At 29.8% G+C, this 6,623-nt stretch overlaps 1 non-coding gene across 1 annotated transcript; it reads left to right on the plus strand.

Moving 5' to 3' along the window:
* The first annotated feature begins 3,394 nt into the window (after positions 1-3,394).
* Positions 3,395-3,466, plus strand: TRNAW-CCA (transfer RNA tryptophan (anticodon CCA)). The gene has a single exon. It is a non-coding gene; the product is annotated as a tRNA-Trp (tRNA).
* Positions 3,467-6,623: the final 3,157 nt, after the last annotated feature.

The following is a 6,623-nucleotide window of genomic DNA, read 5'->3' on the forward strand; positions in this document are numbered from 1 at the left end:
TTCTTCTAAATGGCTTTGTTGGATTCAAGTCCTGTTAACCTATTGTTAGTTCAGGTTAGTTCTTAGTTGTGAACTGGTTTTACTGTTTGAAAATTCAAATAGAAAAGTCTGTTATGAGTTAGTGAGACCACAAATGAAATTGGATTTGGTTTGATTCATTGGACTTGTAGGGCTATGTCGATTAGAAGCTTGACTTAGAGATGGAGTTGGTTTGATTCATTGGACTTGTTTATTGTTTGTATAAGATTATAAATGGAATGTAATGCCTTAAGTAATTATTGAATTAGATTTGTTTGGCAAGCATATATTGAATGTGTTCATGTATATGAAGTTTGTATGCATAATTAATCTAATTGTAGAAAGAATGATTTTGGAAATTATATTGAAACTTTATTTGAAATAAATTTATGAATTAAATGTGATTGAAAATGTATTGAATACTATTGTAAAGTATAAAGGGAATCATAAATGTGGATTTATTGTGAATTAATTATGATTTTGAATGATTGATTTGAAATGGATTCAAATGTTGAAAAAGAGTTTGAAATGGAACTTTACACACCAGTAAAGGTTTTTGAAATGTCAATTAATTGAAAATGGATTTACAATGTTGAAGTGGTTTTGAAAAGTTTAATTTAAAATATCAAAATGTTAATTAAAAATTAATTTCAAATGACTTCCAAATGTTAATTAAAGTTAATTTGAAATATTTTCAAAATTAAATTGTAATTGGATTTGAAAAGATTAATCGAAATGTCAATGGAAATTAGAAGTGAAAGTTCAATATGGAAAGTATATACGAACATGAAGTTCAATATGGAAAGTATAGACGAACATGAACATTAGAAATTGAATGAAAGCTTTTAGCGCTTTAATTACTCGCGACTTTGTTAATGTAAATAGAAATCAATCAATGGACAGAAACATATGATCAACAAATGGAATGGTTGACGTTGGTCAATTGGTTGACCAAAAAGTCAACAGTTGACCAAAGTTAACTAGGAGGCATGAATTAGGGTTTTATAGGATGACAAATAAGACATGATTCACATGAAACACATACTACTGTTTAATCCCCAATGAATCAAGACATATGGACCAATGCTAGGCAACGTTTGAATAAAATGAAATATCAACCATGTAGACACGTGGAAGATGGATGATGCATGGTATGATAGTCAAACATCTTTCCCCAATGAATTAGGGTTTATGCATAATTAATACTATGATGTAATCTCCAAGAGCCCAAACACCAAGATTTAGGGTTTGGAATATATAAATAAATGTCATGATGTGAACTCCGTGAATCAAGACCCCAAAGGGCATGGAATTAGGGTTTACCCTCATGTAATGAACCGCACTTCGATACTCAAACAAAATTCTAATTTGAAATAACCAGCAGCTTTGAATTTATTGATGCTTGTATTAACATTAATGCATGATGCATCTGAATGAATGCAGATGAATCTCAAGTCATGGGTCAGATGAAAAGTGAAAAGGGGAGGACAAATTTTGGTCATGTCAACGCTTCGTATGGATTAAGAACAACTTGTAAGTTGTTTGAAAAGTAGATCACGAAATATATTATATGAAATTTATTATTTGAAATAATAAAAAATAATAGCATAAATACACCAGAAAAACATGATAGCAAATAATACAAATGTTTAGAAGAAAAGTGTTGTAAACCGATCAATCAAACCAAACAAAACCGAACCAAACCGGATAGTTTTGTTAGGTTCTATTTTAAGAACACTAAAAATCGAACCAAACCAAACCTATGGAGATATCACTGATTCAAACAATTTTTTGATTAAAAATCGATCCAAACCAAACCGATTACACCCCTACAAATGGGTAAAAAAAAGTATAAAGTGGAGGTATATTAATCAGCATGGTGACATGTTTTAACGGTAGCTATATAGTTGATGATATTAAACACAGAACTGTAACAATATTATTCCTCTCTTTATATATTGTAATACACCAATTTGCTTTCAACCCTCATAAATAGGGATGTAAACAGTTTGGTTTAGATTAGTTTTTTTATAAAAAAACATCTGAACCGATATTATCTCCATTTATTTGATTTTGGTTGGTTTTTAGTGTTTTTAAAAAATGGAATCAAATCTAATCAATTTTGCTTGAATTAGTTGATTAGTTTTCATCGCTCTTTTTTTTCTCCAAATATTATATATATATTTTTAAGAGTAATGCTAACTCGTATCCTTTGAATATATGTTAAGAAACCCACATATAAAAAATGTGTATTGAAAAAATCAATAAAATTATTAATTATAAGTTTATAATAAATTCAATACACACATTTTAAATTTTTTTTCTATATTTATCTCTTAACTTGTGTCATTGGAGTATAAATTAACATTACTTTTTTGTAAAAATAATATATTTCATATAATCTTTTTCATCTATTCGATGCTCTATTTTTCAAACAACTTAAAAGTTGTACTTAATCCATATAAAACAATAATAAATAAAATAAAACAATAACAACAAAAGATTATCATACGTAAAAATTGTTATGTTTCACACCTCAAATACACATCAAAACTAATTTATAATAAAACTAAAAAGAGTTTCGTAGAAGAAGAAGCAACATAAAAAAATATAAAAAAGAGAGCTTGAAACACATATAATGATCCAGTCATTAGTTCTATTCACAGTTTGTCTGCTTCTAAAAAAATAAAATTGAAAATCAAATCAAACCACCTCAATTTTCATCTCAATTTTCATCAGTTTGGTTCAACAAAAAAAAATCCATTTTTTCTTCCTTTAATTTGGTTTAAAATTTTGATTTAATTATTTTTTTCTAATCCGTTTGCACCCCATAATCATAAACAATTGTGTTATAAATACTATCCTAATTTATTAGATACTAGAGCAATTTTATAATTACAGTTGTACAATAATGAAGAAATAATAATCATTATATTGTCATTATTTTGCTAATAATAATCATTATCAATGCCATTATAATATGTTAATCATATTTAATTAATTTTTAAGAACATTTTCTAATGTCTTTAAGTTAAAAAGAAAAACAAGCTACACAAGGTAGTATAAATTAGTTTATTATTTGTTTTTATTAAAGAGAATGTTGAAATCTCATTTGAATTCATCCAAACTAAATTAACACCATCATTTTTGCCATTAAATATAATTATTAGATGTGGCTTAAGTTGACTCTGAATGTGACTGAAAACATTTCCAACAACAAAATTATCTTATACTTTTATTTCCAACGAACAAATCTCAAAAAAACAAAAATCCCACATGTTAAAGATACTGTATAATAATGAGATTCTCTGGTTTGGGTAAAAAATAAGAGAAGATTTAGGTTTTATATTATTTAGACGAAAAGCGTACAATAAATGGATCTGTGGCGCAATGGTAGCGCGTCTGACTCCAGATCAGAAGGTTGCGTGTTCGATTCACGTCAGGTTCATTCTTTCCTTTATTTTTCTAAATCTCAGTAAGCGGCTATGCGTTGTTGGTGAACCAAATACTATAATTTCGTTACAGTATTACAAGAAATTGTGTTTACCACCAATCAATTTACCTTAAATTCTTTGGAAAAGACACTAACAACTGTGTTTGGATTAGAAATTCTAAAAAAATTAAAATTTTCAAGTTCAGATGATTTTATTGAATGTCTCTCATTTCTATTTTGTTTTTTTTATAGAGTAAAATGGATTTTTATTTTTAAAATTTTGTTTCTCTATTTTTATAAATTTTAAAAAATTGAAAAATTAATGCTAAAATATAAAAATAGGGATCACTTATCATGTTTAAAATTTTAGAAACCAATTTACAAATTTTATTGACTTATCCATCGAAAATTATGCATTAGTCTTCAACTAAAAGTATATTATTGGTAGAGAGAAGCAAATAATTATCTATTGTGTCAGATTATTTGATCATTCCCTTTTGGTTTCTTCCAAAATCCACATTGTTCCATTCCTTCATCTCGTGGCTTTGAAACATTTGCATGTCTTTTATCATGTGTCGCGAACATCTATTGTCCAGGTATCAAGATTGGTGTTTTAATCTAGTTCCTAAAGATGTCTCATCTTCACCATTATCGTCATATATTGTGTCATCGAGTTCCACGTCAAAGGATGTTGAGGCCATGAAGACGAAATATGCATCTTCCTTTTCTTTATTAGAGGATTCGTTAAATTGATCTCATACACATATGAGTCTTTTCTTCTTTTCTCCATATCCATTCTTCTTAGATCTCTCTTTCTCTAACTTGTGACATTCATTTATGATGTATCTAGGTTATTCGCATTCACAGCCAATTATCTTCTTGTCAACTTCCTTCTCGTTTCTTTGATCTTTTGAATATCTAAACTCTGTGTTGGGAAACTACTTCTTCCTTATGTCCCACAACTGTTGCACTTTCCTAGAGACTAATGAAAGCTCTCTTTCTTCTAACGTTTCTACATGATCTTCATATTCTAACTCTTCATCTTCCAAAGCCTTGATCTTCTTGCTTTTAGACTTTAAAGCAACAGACTTTGACTTCTTGGAGTTCATCTTCATCAAGATCTATCTCATGAATTTGAAAGGATCTAATGAGATCTTCAAGAGCCAAGTTATTCAAATCCTTTTATTCTTCAATAGCTATTACTTTTAGTCTCCATTTTTTTGGAATACACCTAAGGATTTTCGTTACATGATCAACAATAGTATAACTTTTGTTCAACACTTTGATTCTAGAGACTAAAGTTTGAAGTCTTGAAATATAGTCTATTTGTTTTCATTTTAACAACTCATGGTTATTTACCAAAGCATTTTCTTCGAATTCTTTCACTTGTCTTTTTCCTTCATAGTTCAGACAAAGTGGAAAAAAAAATAGTTGTTACTAATTTAGTGTCAACAATCTTATCATGTTTCTTGAAATAAATGCTAGCTATAAGGATGCTTCTGGATTTATGATGAACCCGAGATTTAAAGAGGTTCAACCTGGTGATTTGGCCTACTCCTCTACCTAAGAATTTCTTCTTGAGAGTTTCCACTATGATGTGAGATTTTGACAATTTTTTCCCACGAACCTCCTTAGACAAGGACTGGAGTTTTTCAATGGCTTTCCTCCTAACCAAACACGAGAGTTTTAACTACGCATACCTCAGAACCAAGAGATTTTTACCACCAAGATAATATCGAACCAACTGAGAGCTTTTAAGACCAGACTAAGCTCACGAACCAAACGACCTAAATAACCAAACAAGAGCTTTTCAATTGGTTTAACTCACAACCAAAGAAAACTTATCACAATGAGATTTTACAACATTCCCTTACACCGTACTCAAGCACCTCATAGATAAAAGAATTCACTCTAAAAAACACTAAGGAAAAACTGAGGAAAGTAGAAAGAGGGAGAAGAAAGTGAGAGAAAGATATTATAATACATTTTTCTAGTGTTTAAATAAATGAGGAGAACCCATCTATTTATAGGATAAAATGTGACTCATAAAGGAAAATATCCACGTGCCTTTTAAAGCTCATAATTGATTATGCCACATGGATAATTGATTATGTAGTATAAAAAAAGAAATATTTATAAAGGCACCTCCACTAATCAATTAAGAGACCTAATAATAGATTATTAGGGTTACAAAATTGATAATTGATTAACCCTAATGGGATAATCGATTATGCGATGATTGTAATGAGTCTCTAGTCTATTAGTTGGGCACACAAAAAAATCTGGTTTTCACTATGATGTGAGATTTTGACAATTTTTTCCCACGAACCTCCTTAGACAAGGACTGGAGTTTTTCAATGGCTTTCCTCCTAACCAAACACGAGAGTTTTAACTACGCATACCTCAGAACCAAGAGATTTTTACCACCAAGATAATATCGAACCAACTGAGAGCTTTTAAGACCAGACTAAGCTCACGAACCAAACGACCTAAATAACCAAACAAGAGCTTTTCAATTGGTTTAACTCACAACCAAAGAAAACTTATCACAATGAGATTTTACAACATTCCCTTACACCGTACTCAAGCACCTCATAGATAAAAGAATTCACTCTAAAAAACACTAAGGAAAAACTGAGGAAAGTAGAAAGAGGGAGAAGAAAGTGAGAGAAAGATATTATAATACATTTTTCTAGTGTTTAAATAAATGAGGAGAACCCATCTATTTATAGGATAAAATGTGACTCATAAAGGAAAATATCCACGTGCCTTTTAAAGCTCATAATTGATTATGCCACATGGATAATTGATTATGTAGTATAAAAAAAGAAATATTTATAAAGGCACCTCCACTAATCAATTAAGAGACCTAATAATAGATTATTAGGGTTACAAAATTGATAATTGATTAACCCTAATGGGATAATCGATTATGCGATGATTGTAATGAGTCTCTAGTCTATTAGTTGGGCACACAAAAAAATCTGGTTTTCACTATGATGTGAGATTTTGACAATTTTTTCCCACGAACCTCCTTAGACAAGGACTGGAGTTTTTCAATGGCTTTCCTCCTAACCAAACACGAGAGTTTTAACTACGCATACCTCAGAACCAAGAGATTTTTACCACCAAGATAATATCGAACCAACTGAGAGCTTTTAAGACCAAACTA

This window comes from Lathyrus oleraceus, chromosome 6 (genome assembly GCF_024323335.1).
Source record: "Lathyrus oleraceus cultivar Zhongwan6 chromosome 6, CAAS_Psat_ZW6_1.0, whole genome shotgun sequence".
In the NCBI taxonomy this organism is placed as follows: domain Eukaryota; kingdom Viridiplantae; phylum Streptophyta; class Magnoliopsida; order Fabales; family Fabaceae; genus Lathyrus; species Lathyrus oleraceus.